The sequence below is a fragment of the Dermochelys coriacea genome, chromosome 8 (assembly GCF_009764565.3).
Source record: "Dermochelys coriacea isolate rDerCor1 chromosome 8, rDerCor1.pri.v4, whole genome shotgun sequence".
Classification (NCBI taxonomy): Eukaryota; Metazoa; Chordata; order Testudines; family Dermochelyidae; genus Dermochelys; species Dermochelys coriacea.
The window spans coordinates 16,449,814-16,467,220 of NC_050075.1; the positions used below are offsets into that span (position 1 = coordinate 16,449,814).

Here is a 17,407-nt window from a genome sequence, read left to right on the forward strand (position 1 = left end):
TGTTATGGAGAAGGAGGAATCATCTTTTAAAAGACAAACATAGGTTTAAACTACAGGAAAAACAAGTGTCATAAACACAGCTAGATTTGTGGTCCCCCAAAACAGCTCAAGAGCTTCACAAAAATTTAACTTACACCAGTTTTGTCTGTCTCCAGCCTGTATAGTATATGACCCATACTGAGATTGTTCATACCTATGACTAGAGTTAGTCTAATAATTCCTTGTGAATAATTCCTTTGTGAAAGTTCACAGTTGTTTTATTAGTTGTGAATAGTTTTTCCCATTATTCAGCCAGTTTTACTAATGAGTCAGTTCAAATCCAAGACCTCCTTGCAAACAAATAAGGTACCTGTTCGATCCTGTACTTGGTTTTTCCTTTCTGTGGCCTTGAGCAAGTCACTTAACCTGTCTGTGCCTCAGTTTCTCCATTTGTATAATGGGGACAGAAATGCTTAATTCCCTTTAGTAACGCTTATTGAATTCTCTGGATGAAATGTGCCAGACAAGCGGTAAATCTAGGGGTAATTACCTTTTGACTGACAAATGACACAGTCTGCAGTTCCTGATAGGCTAGTTCATAGAATCATAGAAAATTAGGTTGGTCATTTAGTCCAACCCCCTGCTCAAAGCAGGACCAAACCCAACTAAATCATCCCAGCCAGGGCTTTGTCAAGCCGGGCCTTAAAAACCTCTAGGATGGAGATTCCACCACCTCCTTAGGTAAAGCATTCCAATGCTTCACCACCCTCCTATTGAAATAGGGTTTCCTAATATCCAACCTAGACCTTCCCCACTGCAACTTGAGACTGTTGCTTCTTGTTCTGCCATCTGCCACCACTGAGGACAGCCTAGCTCCATCATTTTTGGAACCCCCCTTCAGGTAGTTGAAGGCTGCTATCAAATCCCCCCTCACTTTTCTCTTCAGCAGACTAAATAAGCCCAGTTCCCTCAAACTCTCCTCATAAGTCATGTGCCCCAGCCCCCTAATAATTTTCGTTGTTCTCCACTGGACTCTCTCCAATTTGTCCACATCCTTTCTGTAATGGGGGCCCCAAAACTGGACGCAATACTGGCCTCACCAGTGCCTAATAGAATAGAATAATCACTTCCCTCAATCTGCTGGCAATGCTCCCACTAATGCAGCCCAATATGCCATTAGCCTTTTTGGCAACAAGGGCACACTGTTGAATGTTATCCAGCTTCTTGTCCACTGTAATCTACTATTCATTTATGACAGTTCATTCAGAATGTCCAGTTTTATATATGGATGAAATTATCCGCTGTGCAGATGGCCCACATAAGGCCAATACACCATTTACGTCCTAAGTAAATCCTCAAAAACAAGGTTTAAGTGAGACTGAAGTGATGCATAGACTTATGCTGTACATAGAGCTGAATTTCACCCACGTATGAATAATGTAAAGTCCTTGCTTATTTTTGCTGGTACACTGGGGTGAGGGATAGGCTGGAATGGAGGGACTCATATAAAGGGCACACGTCAGGGTGCTAACCAGAACCACAGATGACATTAAGTTATTCAGTTACACATTTTTAAAAAGGAACCAAAAGCCCCGGTGTTTATTAGCAAAACATCTACCCCAAGCTTTTTCAGGTAGTGGGGTATTTGCAATAAGAAGTGGCTTTCCCAGCCAGTATTTGGGGGGGCCAGATGTGCAGAATGCTAAACAAACCAGTTTGCATTAATCTCCAGAAATGGGCATCACCTTCAGGGGGCTTTATGGATTGTAAATTGTATTCAACATAAGCAGTATGCAAAAAGCTGGATTCGATCTTTCCTTGAGACACAGACTGGTCTGTTTGGAATAGTTATTAGTTATGGTATGTTGGAAAGAAGATCTCCCCTTTCGTACCCATAGAGAGTGTGGGCTATGAACCTCTGGGTGAAAAGAATGGACTAATAATTAAATACTCTTGCCTTCGTTTTCGGAGCCAAGAAAACAAATGGCAGAATGGGGCCAGCATATCATTCAAGGCCTGCCCCCAGGCTAATTATAAACAAGGGATGGTGAGTTTAGTTGGAAGACTGCCTTACAGACTGGTGCCTCTCAGGCTGCTGTTCTTTTTCTATCTACCTAATGACTCGGGCCTCAACAACTTTTCATGGGACATACTGAGCTAAGAAACTTAGCTGGTCTTCTCTTAACATTGTGAATCAGCTGGTATGTAATATATTGTAGCCACTGAATTCTAGAATCTGATAACACAGCAATTCAGACCACTTCCTACTCAGGCATGCGGGGGGTCGCTCATATGCCTGGTAAAGATACAAGAAAATCCTTCTCAGAGCTTGCCAGGGATCTGTGGGGCACGCTACTATTGAGCAGAACAGAGGGTGTAAATGAGTTGAATGCTGTAGCTGGGCTTAAAAGGAGTTGATAGTTTTCTGATCTCTAGGAATTGCAGTTATATTCACTCATTGCCATAGTGTGAGGGGTAACCTTCCTCTGAAGCAGCAGAGAACAAAAACTCCTGAAGGAACAGCCTGTGGTTTGGCTCTTAAGATTTTGTGAGCATGTCTTGTCAAGATTAAGGGCTAGGTGGTGCTGATGCACCCTTTAAGTGATGATGTGTAGCAGTGCCAGCCATCATCAGTGTGGCGAAGGAAATATGCTTCAGACAAGCCCCCCTTATATACTGCTACCACCTTGCTCCGTGGTGTAGAAGCGGGCTGTTGGCCTTTGCCAACAGTGAGTTACTATCCCTCTTCCCACGCCATTCAGTTTAGATCGGGGTGGGCAAACTACAGCCTGCGGGCCAGACCCGACCTCTCAGGGCTTTGGATCAGGCCCGCGGGATTGCCACCCCCGTGGCGCCGTGGGCACTGCGCCGCTCCCAGAAGTGGCCGGCACCACGTTCCTACAGCCCCTCGGGAAGGAGAGGCAGAGGGCTCTGCGCGCTGCCCTCACCTGTGGATACCTCCCCCGAAGCTCCCATTGGCCAGGAATGGGGAACCGTGGCCAATGGGAGTTTCGGGGGAGGTACCCACAGTTGAGGGCAGCATACAGAGCCCTCTCCCCTCCCTTCCCCAAGGATGTGGTTCTGGCTGCTTCCTGGAGCAGCGAAGGGCCGGGGCCAGGGCAGGCAGGCAGGAAACCTGCCCTGGCCCCAGTGCGTGCCGCTGCCACCCAGGAGCCACTCCAGGTAAGTGGTGCCAGGCTGGAGCCCGCACCCTGAACCCCTCCTGCACCCCAAACCCTGCCCTGAGCCCCTTCCCGCACCCCTCCCTGCACCACTGCCCTGAGCCCCCTCCTGCACTGTGCACCCCAACTCCCTTCCCTGAGCCCCCTTGTACAGCCCACACCCCTCCTCTGCCCCAGCCCATTGCCCTGAGCCTTTTCTGCACACCGCACCCCCTCCCACACACCTGCCCCAGCCCTACATTCATGGCCCTGCATGCAATTTCCCCACCCAGATGTGGCCCTCAGGCCAAAAAGTTTGCCCACCCCTGGTTTAGATGGATAGCCAGCTGTGATGATTCAGAAGCAATGGCCCATGCATGAGGGTCAGAGCCAAGCCCATCTACTCAGGGAATAGTGGCTTCACAATGCCTGCTTGCCCCTACTCACTTAGCCCCCAGGTCTAAGGAGTGCACTCAAGGAAGTAAGGGGGAATCAGACCTCCCCCTGCTTATAGCCTTGTGAGGCTGAGTCGGGCCAGCCCCAATCTGCTGGAAATGCTAACCAGTGGAGTGTGAATAATGCCAAATCATGTAGCATAGCTGGCCAGATGTAAATTTGGTCCAAAACCCTTTAAATTTTATATAGCATCCTTAATACACAGTACACTTCAGAGAGAGCGAGAGCACGTCAATTGTATGCTAAAGAGAAAGGGAAGGATTTATGGTAAGATTTTAAGAGATGAAGTGAGTCAGCACTTGGTTGGAGGGAGACATTTCCAGATGGATGGATCAACACCGGCAGATGAATGACTCTCACACTCACCAAGCCAAAGGGAGGGGCAGAGAAGACAAAGTGAGGCATAAGTGCATGAAGGAGTAGGTGGATGTATGAGGTCAGAGAGGAAGGATGTGGAGAGGTCTTGGATAGTTTTGTAAACCATGAGGTCAGTTTTGAGCTGGGTCAGTGATATCTAGAAAGGTAGCAAAGGTTTCTAGCAGAGGAGTAGGATGGTTTGACTTCTGTGGCAAGGAAGCAGTTTGGCCACAGCATCCTGGTGCACCTGCAGTTTAGAGAGTAGTTACTTAGAAGAGGGAGTTGTAATAGTCAAGCCAGGAAGCATTGAAGGCCTGAATAAAGGTTTCAGCAAAAGCAAGATCAGTATGAGGGTGGATTCTGGCAATGTTAATCTGGAGGTTGGTACAGTCAGATTTACTGACCAAGGAGATGTGGGAAGAAAAGAGTCCAAGGTCAAGGATGACTCTCAGATTTCTAGCCTCGGAAGGAAAGTACAAGTCTAAATTAAGGAAAGGCAGGCACAAACTAGACTTTTTATTTTTAAGCAAAAGAATTTCCATAGTCATTCATGCTCCAAGTCACTAGGCTGTTGCAGTCAAATTGCAAATCTTTGGATGGAAGGTTGAGGGGGGAACCAAGATAGTCCAATGGGGCCAAATTCACCTCCAGTTTCACTCCACTGCCCTCAAACAGGTGGTGCCAGTGTTGAGACAGAGGTTGGCTCATAGTTCTGACAATTGTGTTCAGCTAATATTGTACCCCGTACCAGTCGTATTCGACCTCCAGCTAGTGCCAATTACCTTTTTTGCTTCTTTTCTAATCTTTGTCATGAGGATTAGCCATTAAACTCAAATTACTCATGTTTAGAATAAGAGCTGGTGGCATGTCTGCTGACTGTACTGGCCAGCCATCTCATCACAAGTATCCTTATTCCAAGAGGGTGGAAATGGCAAATTAAATAAAACAGCCACTTAACCGGCTCAATGGCATACAGGCAGGGCAGAGCTATAAACTGCCAATTTAAAAAAAAAAAACAGCGTCCTCTTGCTCGCTACCCTACACAGCCCAGGTAAACAGCTGAACCGAAGCTCTAAAATCTACTGGGTGTTTGTTCGACTGCCTGCCTCTTTTGTCTTGGATGCTTGCTGGATCAGGTCACGCAGCAGCATATACCCGAAGCTACAAATTAAAGGGGGTACTAAATGAAATCTCAGGATCCAAATACTCCCAGTCCTTGGAGAAGGTCAGATCCAAATTTCTGCAGACCAGATCTCTCTCTACTGCAAACTCCACTTCCTCCTTTTTTAGAGCTGATCATTTCTTTCCTTGATTTGGGCTGTTCTTGTGTTAATTTCCTCAGCAATATTTTTTTAAGGTTTATGTCTCTTAAAGAGAGCTGTCTGTTTTTCTGATGAAACTACATGGTACCCATCTTTATAACTCACTACTCAAGGGCATGTTATACGTCCCCCTCTATACCTGATCCATAGAGGATGTGAGTCTATTACAGTCCCCAGCTACAGAGCCTGACTCTTTAACTCTGTAAGCCTCATGTTTTTAGCCTGTAGGTCCCTGATTCCCAAGATGACAGCTGTCAGACTTTCACCAGTTTCTCCCTCTCTCCGCCTCCACAATGTGCCTGACCAATTGTGCCAATCCCTTACTGACCCTTGTAACAATCATCTTATGCACTGAAGCATGAGATTTCATTACCATGAGTTTCACCTGGAAAAATTAACATTGTAATTCCCTTGTTTCTTGCTGACTCCATCTTTTATGTTGTGATGGAGGAGGAGAGAGAACTTGCTGCCGATTTTCTGCTTTTAGCGCTCTAAATTGTAATTATAATGGATGTCTAGAAGCATAGAGATTGGGATAAGCATCTTGTATGATGTTTAAATTGAAAGGAAGCAATAATGACACTTGCTAGTGAAGTGAAGTTATTCACCCTATCTTAAACCCATCCACAGTCTACACTTATCTCCGGAGCGATCGATCCAGCAGGGTTCGATTTATCATGTCTAGTGAAGACGTGATAAATCGACCACCGAGCGCTCTCCTGTCGACTCCGATACTCCACTGGAATGAGAGGCGCAGGCAGAGTTGACGGGGGAGCGTCAGCAGTCAACTTACCGCAGTGAAGACACTGTGGTAAGTAGATCTAAGTACGTTGACTTCAGCTACGTTATTCACGTAGCTAAAGTTGCATAACTTAGATCAATCCTCCCCCCGCCCCCATGTAGACCAGGTCTAAGTGACTTCCAGCAGACAGTGAGTTCCACAGATTTGCTGCATGAAGAAGGTGTTCCTTTTACTTCTTCTGCAGTTACCAACCACTAATTTCTTTGAGCGGATGCCTCGTTCACACATACAGTGAGCAGTCTGGACTGTTGTGTTGGTCTTCCATGCAATGACCCCAGTCACCATTTCTGTTTTCCAGCCTTCATGCTATTCTCCGGTCTGTCTGCTCTTCTTCCCAGCTCTGTCCTGTTTCTGCTGAAGGCTTTTCAGGAGGCCTGGAGCAGACTTGGAATCATCCCACCGACTCTTTACAAAAACAGTCGTGTCTGGAGCCAAGAAAGGCAGGGCACAAATTGAGGGGGAGCTTGGATAACACACTATACTCAGAGAAGCATCAGGTTTTGTTTAATCTAGATGGAGAAAGCAAACAGGAGGGCAAGGAGGTTTCAAATATTACTAAATATTACTTTTTTTTTATTAGATAAGACTTAGAAAAGTGTGTTTTGCCACCTTGTTAAACCAAAAGGACATAGGCCAGACTCTCAAACTGGACTGCAAGCTTCTGTCAACCTGATACACAGTGATAAAATAATAATACTTAACAATAACTGCGTATAGCTATTTGCATCTTCAAAGGGCTTTATAAATATTAACTAACTATGGTGCACAACACTACTATGAGGTACTGTACCTAATAGTTATCTTCCTCATTTAATAGATGGAGAAACCAGATGATGCTGTTACAGAGTTTCACAAGTTGTTTGTCTTAGCATATGAGCAAGTTTTTAGTCTTGGAAGAAATATTGGTTGTGGTGGTCGTTTCTTGATTACACAAGGTTCTGGGTATAGATTGCTGTGTGCACTGCGGGAGAATTTTCTCTCTGCTGTGGTCTCTGATTAGTCAGTTTTTGAGGCAGAGTTGTTCCTGGGAAGTAGGCATTGCTGCTTGGCTGAGATTCCTGAAAGAAGGGATTGCCTGCATGCTGTTTGAGCATCTCATTTCAGGACTGGTGTATATGTATAAATAAAGCAAATTACACTTTTAAATATAGCCAGATTCCAGATTTCTCTTCCACTGGGAAGCTGACCTGCACAGCCCTGGCATCTGCGACCACTGAAAGATGGGACACCTGCATTAGAATAGACACACTGGTTTTGGAAATAGGGTCAACAATATTAACTAACACTATTGTGAAGTACTCTATCTGACAGGTATCTTCCCCATTTAATAGATGGAGACACTGAGGCAAGGTTAGTGGTCTTGCCCAATGCCCCACAGAAAGTCAGTGGCAGAGCTGTGATTGCAGAGGTGTGATTACAGTGCACCCATTCCTGTCTCCTAGTTCTGTGCTAAAAAAAAAACACACATACATGCACTTCTATGCAGACAGATGTCTACCATGGGTGGATATTCAAGTTTGTATAAAATAAAAACAGCCCCAGACTTTCATCCCAAATTCTAACCATAATAACTTGCATGCACTTTCAAAAATTTACTCTTACAAAAATGTCCCCATTAATTAATCACTGGACCCTGGTGCAATATACAGTATGGCTTATAGATCCATTGACTTCAAAGTCATTCGACTTTGCAGCAATGTGCAAGGTCCACAGAAGTGGACTTCTCCGTCCGTTCTTTGGAAAATATATTCTCAGTTAGGGAAAGGCTAATATGAGTGTGTTTGGGTTCCCTGGTCTGGGGGTTTGCTTTTTGCCTTGTGACATGATTGGGTAATGCCAAGTGTCTCTAGACATCCCTTCTCTAGACAGCCAGCCAGTCAAAGGCCCCGCCTCATTCTGATAGGAGGATGGCTGTGTGGCACAGAGCTTGCAGACAGACTGTTTTAGTCTGAGGAATGTTCTTCATCCTCTGTGTACCCAATTTAATTTGTTTATGCTTCCTTAATGAACTCTTCTTGTTTGAAAACTTCAAATAAACTTACAGCTAGTTAGGGTTACTGCAATGTTTGCACAGCTTTTAGACAATGTAAAGTATAGTATAAATGCTGCATGTTAACAGTGGTCTCTCAGGGCTCTGAGTTTCTCTCTGTCTCTCAAACCTAAACACACACAGACCCCATCAGACATCTGTTCTTAGGCTTATCTCCAGCGACAGTGTGTCCTGAGTGACAAAGTTCTGATCCAGAGATGAACTCGTAAGGATAATCTTGCGTCTGAGGCTTTGGCCTGGACCCAGGAGATTGGGGCTCAATTTCCAGCTCTGCCATACTTCTTATGTGACCTTGGACTTGTCATTTAAACTCTCTCTGCCTTTAGTTCCCCATTTCACCAATGGAGATAATAACACTTCCTTCTCAGCTCTACGGGAGGGGGCAGGGGGCCCACCCAGGTCAGGGCTGTGTCATGTCCATGGGGCAATGTTTGGAATGTCATTTCCTGTGCTGTACATGTTCTGTGAAGACTTCAGATTCCAGGGCTGGCCAGTCACAGACCCTCATTTCACACCATTTTTGCTTTACTAATATTTTTGTTTCTGCTAACATCTGTGAATGAGTTCTAATGCTCATGAAAAAGGAGGATGGAAAGCAATGGCTGGTAGCCAGACTCAGGATCTCAGTGCTGATAGGTGCTGTGTAAACTCACACACAGAGCTCTGCCAATACACCTTAATTCTGACCTGAAGCACTTTGAGCTAGTCCAGTCTTGAACTGCTCTGGAAAAAGGCTGTTTCCTCTTCCCATCCATCTTGGAGGTTTAAAACCTGCAGCAAATATAACTTTTCAAACTTGACACCTCTGATGCAATTTAGGTAACAATGAGAGCTCTAAATAGGACAATAATCAGGAGAACGTGTTTGACTAAGGTAAGGTCACAAATTCTATAATGATTATAGTCATGAGGGATTTACTTGTATTTCTCTCCTCTTATGCAAATGTAGCTCACTTAGAATACTTGACATAGACTAAAAGCAGATTACAAACATTCATTCAGAAAGGTTTGGTTACTCTTTGGCACCCAGGTCATTGAATAAAAATTTATAATCAAATATAACATTTTATACTCCCATGATCGTAAATGTGGGGATTATCTTTGTTTTATGGATGGGAAAACTGAGACACAGAAAGGTTACGTGATGTGTCCAGTGTGTCACACAGTGAGCCAGTGGCAGACCTGGGAACACAACTACGATCTCCTCACTCCCAGCCTTCTGTTCTAATGAAAGCGGCAAAGAGTCCTGTGGCACTTTATAGACTAACAGACGTATTGGAGCATGAGCTTTCGTGGGTGAATGCCCACTTCGTCCGTTCTAATGACTGGACCATGATGCCACAAGCTGATGAATGTTCTTTCCCCAGTACTCTGAAACAAAATGAGAGTGTGGGCAATATGTTTACCGTGGTATACAAACCATCATGACCCCTGTTCTGCTGATGATCTGTGGTAGGAGAAATCATCAAAACTGGTGGTTTTAAATTTTGCCTGGGCTAAAGAATGGAATGTATTTGTATTTAAATTAATGCACCATGCTGAGTGGGAAATGTAGACTTGGGGAATTCCATTCCTTTGCTGTAAGAGCGGGCTCATTATAAGAGGGAAATACAGTCCCTTTTAAAGAAATTCTTTGAGTCATTTTAGAAGATGTTTCACTTTGCCGATCTCACGTAGGGATTGACACACTTTGGGCTGAATACAGGTCTCACTGAACTCAGTGGGAGTTGGATTGGGTTCTTCTTAGATGCAGAATGTGACGTTACACCCCATATTCATTATGGAAATATGCTTATGATATGGAGATGGCAAACTGAGATATATTTGATACAAGATGAGTCTTGTAGGGTATCCTTGGAATGGTTATAATTTACTGAATGTGATTATCCCATTTATATGCATGTATCATTTCTGTATCTAAAGTTAGGAATATTGACTCTGTAACAATTACAACTAGGTCTGTACTTGGGAAACACCCTCCCAGACAGCAGACCATCAGCCTTGATGGGCCATTAGGAAGAAACAATAAGGCTTTGAAGATACTAATCTCTCTCCTTCCTGAAAGGCGTCCTGGGATGTAGCTGTGACACTACTAGGTCAAGTGATCTTGTCACCTGGTAGCAAACACCATCTAAGGTGGAGGTCAAGGCTGGGAACCCAAAGATTCCCACCTTATGTAAATCTTATTAAGGCTGGGGAGTAAGGCAAACAGGACTCTTCTCCATTGCCTTCCTGCCCAAGAAGAAAGACTGCTGAACGTACCTGAAGAGACAAAGGAACTGAGTGGTGGGAAAGGCAAGGGCTGAGTCCAGACTAAGACAGGAGTCTAGTCTGTAAAGAGAAATAACTGGAACTCTAAGCTACAGAAACTCTGCAACTTGCCTAAAACAACATTTAGGGTGAGAAATTGCTTCTTGAAACCAGTCTCTTTAAAATCTTAAGCTTAGTATGCGTGTTTTGTTTTATTTGCTTGGTAATCTTTGTTCTGTTTCCTATCCCTTATAATCACTTAAAATCTGTCCTTTATAGTTAACAAACTTGTTTTTTTTATATTAAACCCAGTTCGTGCAATTTCTAACTGCGGGGGGGGGGGCAAGAAGTTGTGCATATCTTCCTCCATATTCAGGGAGGGGGCGAATTTATGAGCTTACATTGTATAGATTTCTCTACAGCGCAAGACAATATTATTTTGGATGCACTTTCCAGAGGGGAGCTGCACTTGCGCGCTGGGCAATTTCCTAGCTGAGTCTTCTCATAGAGAGCTGTTTGCAGACTCTGTGTGATTCTACAGCTGGTGCGTCCCTACCTGTGTGTGTGTGTGTGTGTGTGTGCTGCCGGAGGCCGGAGAGCCTAATTCAGCAAAACAGGGAGAGGAAGCCCAGGGTAGTGGAGCCACCAGGCTCAGTGAAATCCCAGTACATCAGATGACACCCTCAAAGGGCGGGGGGTCCAACCCTTCACACGGAGATCTAACCAATCTACTTTTATCCAAAAAGAAAAGGAGTACTTGTGGCACCTTAGAGACTAACAAATTTATTAGAGCATAAGCTTTCGTGAGCTACAGCTCACTTCATCGGATGCATTTGGTGGAAAAAACAGAGGAGAGATTTATATACACACACACAGAGAACATGAAACAATGGGTTTATCATACACACTGTAAGGAGAGTGATCACTTAAGATAAGCCATCACCAACAGCAGGGGGGGGAAGGAGGAAAACCTTTCATGGTGACAAGTAGGTAGGCTAATTCCAGCAGTTAACAAGAATATCAGAGGAACAGTGGGGGGTGGGGTGGGAGGGAGAAATACCATGGGGAAATAGTTTTACTTTGTGTAATGACTCATCCATTCCCAGTCTCTATTCAAGCCTAAGTTAATTGTATCCAGTTTGCAAATTAATTCCAATTCAGCAGTCTCTCGTTGGAGTCTGTTTTTGAAGCTTTTTTGTTGAAGTATAGCCACTCTTAGGTCTGTGATCGAGTGACCAGAGAGATTGAAGTGTTCTCCAACTGGTTTTTGAATGTTATAATTCTTGACGTCTGATTTGTGTCCATTCATTCTTTTACGTAGGGACTGTCCAGTTTGGCCAATGTACATGGCAGAGGGGCATTGCTGGCACATGATGGCATATATCACATTGGTAGATGCGCAGGTGAACGAGCCTCTGATAGTGTGGCTGATGTGATTAGGCCCTATGATGGTATCCCCTGAATAGATATGTGGACAGAGTATTCTCATACCATGTTCTATATATTAATTGCTTACAGACAAGTGAATTGATAGACACAAAGAAGACAGCGGATGAGCTGTAGCTCACGAAAGCTTATGCTCTAATAAATTTGTTAGTCTCTAAGGTGCCACAAGTACTCCTTTTCTTTTTGCGAATACAGACTAACACGGCTGCTACTCTGAAACCTACTTTTATCCCTTTCTCAAGAAGCCTGTATTATTTGCACAAGGAAAAATATGCAGGAAGAGGCATAAAAAAGCATTTTTAAAGAGATATCACAATCTTCAACTGCAAAAACAAATGTACATCATAAATAAGCCTATCTTTAGAGGAATAATTAAAAAAACTCAAAAGTCAACTTTTTAACCAGGAAGCAATAACTGATTTTTAGTTTAATATCTTAAAAATTATCAGCTGTATGTTGGTCCAGTTTCCAGTCTCACTCCCCTGCTGGCTGGGCATTCTGTGCTTGCAGACTGACAGAGGGGATTCACTGTGTGCCATTTACATCTGTATGGAATCTGGTAGAAACAAACTATTCATGCCTCTGCCTTTCTGTGATATTTTTATTTTTAACTTGCATAGTAAAACTCATTATAGGGCTGCACCCATCCTCCCCTTTGATCTCTCTGTCCGGGCTGGAAGGCACAGTATTACTCACTTTTGTGTGCCTGGAGGGTTCTCAGTGCTCCCCCTGAGTAATTTTTATTCCTCAGCATGTATATGCCTGAATTTGGCCAAACATGCTAGGATTCCCTAGCCCAACATACTTGAAGATGCTTAATACTTAATAATAATAGTAATATTACACAGCAATTGACTAGTTCAGATAAAATAAGACTCATTGGACCAAAGGGAAACCAGCACCCATCCCTCACAACACAAAGTGTTGGGGTTTTTTTGGAGGTTTGAAACATTTCCACTAAAATTTAGTAAACGTTATTTTTCTTTTTCTCGAAACTTCTGCACTTGTGGGTTTCATCCATAATGGGGTGAAGAGTCCACATAAGGCTCTTTTTTTGGGCTACGTCCAGCCTGACTGGAAGCAGTGGAAATCTTGCCACAAAGCCTATTCTGCTTCCAGTGACATTGTCTTCTCAGGGGTTAAATGGAGCTTTACCGACTGACACCTTGTTAGGATCTGACCCTCCAGCAATTTGGACAATAGGGATGCACAATCAGGTGCTTACTTACCCCATACGAGCTCTGCCCCTCCCTGGTTTAGATTCATGCATGGCTTATGTTGGGAAATGTTACTATAAGCAGTGAGTGTAATTTGATGATACTTGCTTTCCCATGGGATAACATAAATGAGACTGTAAGCCCTTTGAGGGGGGTTGGTTTCCTTTGTGTTTGTACAGCACAATAAGACCCCACACCTGACCACTCCTGCAAAACAAATAAGTCTTTTAGTAGCAGTGGGCGGCTAATAAAGGTAAAGCAGAGTTGTACTTTGTCCATTTAGGGGAGCTGTGGAGTGGTCTCTGAAGACAGGAAGTTGCCTAATCAGGGTAGGTGACCTCTTGTACAGGTTCCACTGTACCCCATTACTCTATCCGTACATGCCACATCCAGTGAAACGTTTAAAATACATGAGTAGAGCCAGCTTCTAAAGTCATATTTCTAGTGCTCTGCATAATCCCTCCAAGACAGTAAACCAGGCTCTTGTTGAAAATTGGCAATGTGAAATTATTTATTAGGAGTCCCTTTTGTGCTAAAGTAAATCACCCCAAATACATTCAAAATGTGGGCCACCCTTCTGTCCTTGAAACACAGGCCTCGTAAACAAACATGGGGTGTTGATCCTACTGCAATAGGAGGGTGAAGGGGCATCTTTCACAAAACTTGAACCATTAGACCAGAGCTTAAAGATGAACTGAAAGCTTCTCTTTTAAAAAGTGAATTAAGTTCCTTTTTCATTAACAGAATAGATGGGTGGGGTATAACTTGTATGCACATTTTAAAACCTAAACTGTTGAGACTCAGATCCTCCCATACCCACCGGACCAGCCAATCCACAGGTTCATGGTGTCATGTTTGCCAATAATAGGAGTCGCCATCACTAACACCTTGTGCAACTCCTCCCTCAGTTTTAGGTGTCAGCGATGACATCAACTGTTGCAGAAGAAACTCAGAACTCTGCCCTCAGGTCTCTCAGTTTGCCTTAAGGAATGGCACAAGCCTGGCTCTCCACCTAGTAAAAGAGCTTCAGGAAAACTTTCAGTGTGAGATGCATTTGCTAATGATATCCCTGAATTTCAATATAGCTGCTGTATGAAGTGTGAATGAATCAAGAGGAGGAAATAGTTTATATAGAACAAATTAATGGGAACATTTGTATTATAGGAACTGATATTATGGTATTATTTCCATTTAGCAGGAAACAAGACTATCACGGGAGAGCTGTTTTCTCCTGAGTCTGGCATCACTATAGCATGCTATTCATCTCGAGCGTTTGTGGGTGTTGGAAAGAATTGTAGGAAAGCCTTCATACCAGATGTGCTAACTGCCCAGAGACACTTCTAAATGAGACATAAACCTTAGGTTCTGACCACTTGTGGTAATAACAGGTCTTACGGGTGGGGGTGTTAGGCTCAGTAGTACCTTGATGAAATTCCAAATTTAGGTAATTTGAGTAATTACATACTAACCCCTGAAGATTCAGCTGGCTAAGAGTCTCAATTGTTTCTGAACTGTGTGCTATTCAAACGCTGCATCCTCCCACCACATGGTGACTGCTTTGGGGTCTTTGATGTTATTTTAATATTTTTCTTCTAATCACCACACACAATTACAGAATTCCACAGAAACTCACACTGAAAAAAAAGATGAGCCTCTTTCTGGAGGGGGTGGGGGTTGCAAAGCCAGCGAGGCTGTGAGGAAGGGTGGAGATTAGAGAGAGGTCTGACCCAAACCAGCAGGTCTGAACACCCACAAACTTTGGGGAAGTTATTATTTGTACTAGGGTGGCACCTAGAGGCCACAACTGCGCTTGGGGCCCCATAGTGCTAGGTAGTGAACAAACACATAAGGAGAGACAGTTCCTTCCACAAAGAGCTGACAATCTAAAGTAAAAAGACGGACATCCCCCCGCCCCTCAGAGAAGGATAGTTTCCATTCCAGATCCATTCGGTTGTTAGCCCTTCTACCAAAGGACCAATTGTGGTATAGATGCTTATTCACTATGGACTTGACAGAGCCCACCACATTTGATAGATGATGAAAGCAAATAGCCATCAGGGTAACAATTGCCCTGGAACACATACTCTAAAGGTGACCAGCTCCATGCCCCAATAGCACTCCCCTGAGCTATCCATCAGCCCCAGTACCACCACGTGTTCCATCTACACTGTTAACTCTGCTTAGTTCTGCATCCAGCATGAGGGAGTCTATTGCAGCGCCGCAGGAATGACACTTTAGAGGTAGCTCACGTAGCACACACTAATAACCCAGGAGCAATCGGGTGTGGGTGGGAGGAATGTGGGCATCAGCCAGGGTAGCCCAGCTATGTGATTTCAGCACAAAGCTAGACACAGCAGTTGGTTTAACAAGAGAACAGCACAATCTGTGCCAGGTGCATTACCGGAAAGGCAATTTTACCCCAGGGCATTCAGTGCCAAACTCAAATAAAGCAGAGAGCCTGAGTATGAATGCAGGAGGTTCCAATTAAACACACACTGTTTCACACAGACAAATAGTATTAGCAATGGTTGACCTAATCCTTTTAAAACGTTGCATTCAGAGGCACGTTCTGTTTATCTCTCCAAGCTCTTCTCAGTGGTCCTGGGACGAGTGGCCCAGTGCTGACTGATTTGCTCTCTCGTTATTCTGGGGAACTAGCTTCCCATCATGGGAGTGAAATCATAAATACGAAATATCAAAGGCTAACAGCAGGGTAGCAGTGGGTTTGAAACCCTGTAGTACAAGAGGCTGCAATTTCAAGGGTACTCAGATATCATGGTGTGGGCACTGGATAAAGACTTGGTTAGACCATTAAAAACCCGGTTAATGTTAACATAAGGACAGAATGTGACATATAATGAGGACAGCTGCTCAGGTGGCCCCGGGGACAGCCACACCAGCCACTGCTGGAGCAGCTCTGCAGCCAGCTGCTTGGGCAGCCCTTCAGCCAGCTGCATGGGCAGCTGCTGGAGCGGTCCTGGGGCCAGCCGCACCAGCCACTGCTCGGGTGGCCCTGGGCAACTCGCCCCAGTAACCACCCAACAGTGGCCGCTCCGGCAGCCCCCGGCAGTTGGTGCCACTGGCTCCAGCTCCCCTCCCCCCGGGAAGCGCCCCCCACAGGAGCGGCCATCCCAAGATTTAATTATGGGTATTTATAGTATAAGTCATGGGCAGGTCACGGGCCGTGTGACCTGTCCATGACTTTTACTAAAAATACCCATGACTAAATTGTAGCCTTACTGATATGGAATAAAGAAATGGAAGAAGAGGCAGCCAGCTGTTTGCTGAACTCCTTCATTTGGGAGGAAGAGCAAGATCTCAGGAGTGGGAGGCAGGCCAGAGTCCATTTAGAGAGGATGGGAGGGAGAATCTATCCCAAGGGCAGGGGTGAGGCTGGGAACAAAAGTCTGTCCAGGAGACTCCAAAGTTTATATGTTTGGCTGGAGAGTTTGGTGGATCCAAAGTCGATTTAGGTTTAATCCACGCCACGTATTCAGTCTGTATTCTGAATGGCTGAATCATATTTATGTGGCTGGAGGAAGAGGAACTAACCCAATATTACAGGGAAAACAGTTAAGCACTGTGCTGCCTTATCTTCATCAAATAGAGTCTTGCCCTTCAAAAGCAATTTAAATTTATCCCTTTGCTTGTCCGTAGATTCTGTGTACTTCTCATAAGTGACCCTTCCAAGGGTTATTAGACTTCCAGGCTACCCAGGTTGCACTGATGAAGCAGTATTGGCTAAACCATTTTTTTGCTTTGTCTCATTGTGCTGCTTCAGCTTGGTCTGGACTGGCTTAGGATTTGGGAAGGGCCAAGAAGATCATTTATAGGGGGCCCTGCAGCCCAAATTTAATGGATTTTAGCAACAAAAGAATGGGAGAGGGAGGAATGTTTTTGCCACCATCAGCCCCTTTCTGCTGCGGGAGAAATAGAACCCAGCTCCTTGGACTGGAGTGTATGTGGAGTTACTAACACTGGGAGGAAAGTGTTTCAAGGGATGTTTCTTCAGCAGCTAAGTCCCTACTAAGTGTGCATTCTGGTGAAGCTTGTTATTTTCTTTGTCCTTTCCCCTATTTACTTAACTACTGAATCCAGAGCAGTCTGCAATATTCATCAACAACCTCCGTGTGCCAAATAGCCATTCCATCTCATCACAAAATATGCAGAGACAGGGTCTCTGCCAGGGAAGTGCAGAGAGAAACTGTAAAACTCACTCACCATAAACTAGTCTCTCTCACTTTTCCTTTCTTCCACCCCCCCGACCCCTCCCAGCTCTGTCACATTCGATCTGTCTCCACTTTATTTTCCTCTCACTTCACTATTTTCATTCTCTTGCTTCTCATCTCCCCTTCCCTTGATAAGTAG

At 44.5% G+C, this 17,407-nt stretch overlaps 1 protein-coding gene across 3 annotated transcripts in view; it reads right to left on the reverse strand.

Annotated features, from left to right (window-relative positions):
* The window catches only part of FGF1 (fibroblast growth factor 1), a 67,239-nt gene that overhangs the window by 42,375 nt on the left and 7,457 nt on the right, over positions 1-17,407 (reverse strand). The window contains exon 3 of one of the 3 annotated variants that reach the window (XM_043491275.1): positions 350-429. The exons of the other annotated variants lie outside the window; for them this stretch is intronic. The gene's annotated coding sequence lies outside the window, so the exon portion shown is untranslated. The remainder of the gene's footprint in view (positions 1-349; positions 430-17,407) is intronic. 3 annotated transcript variants of the gene reach the window in all.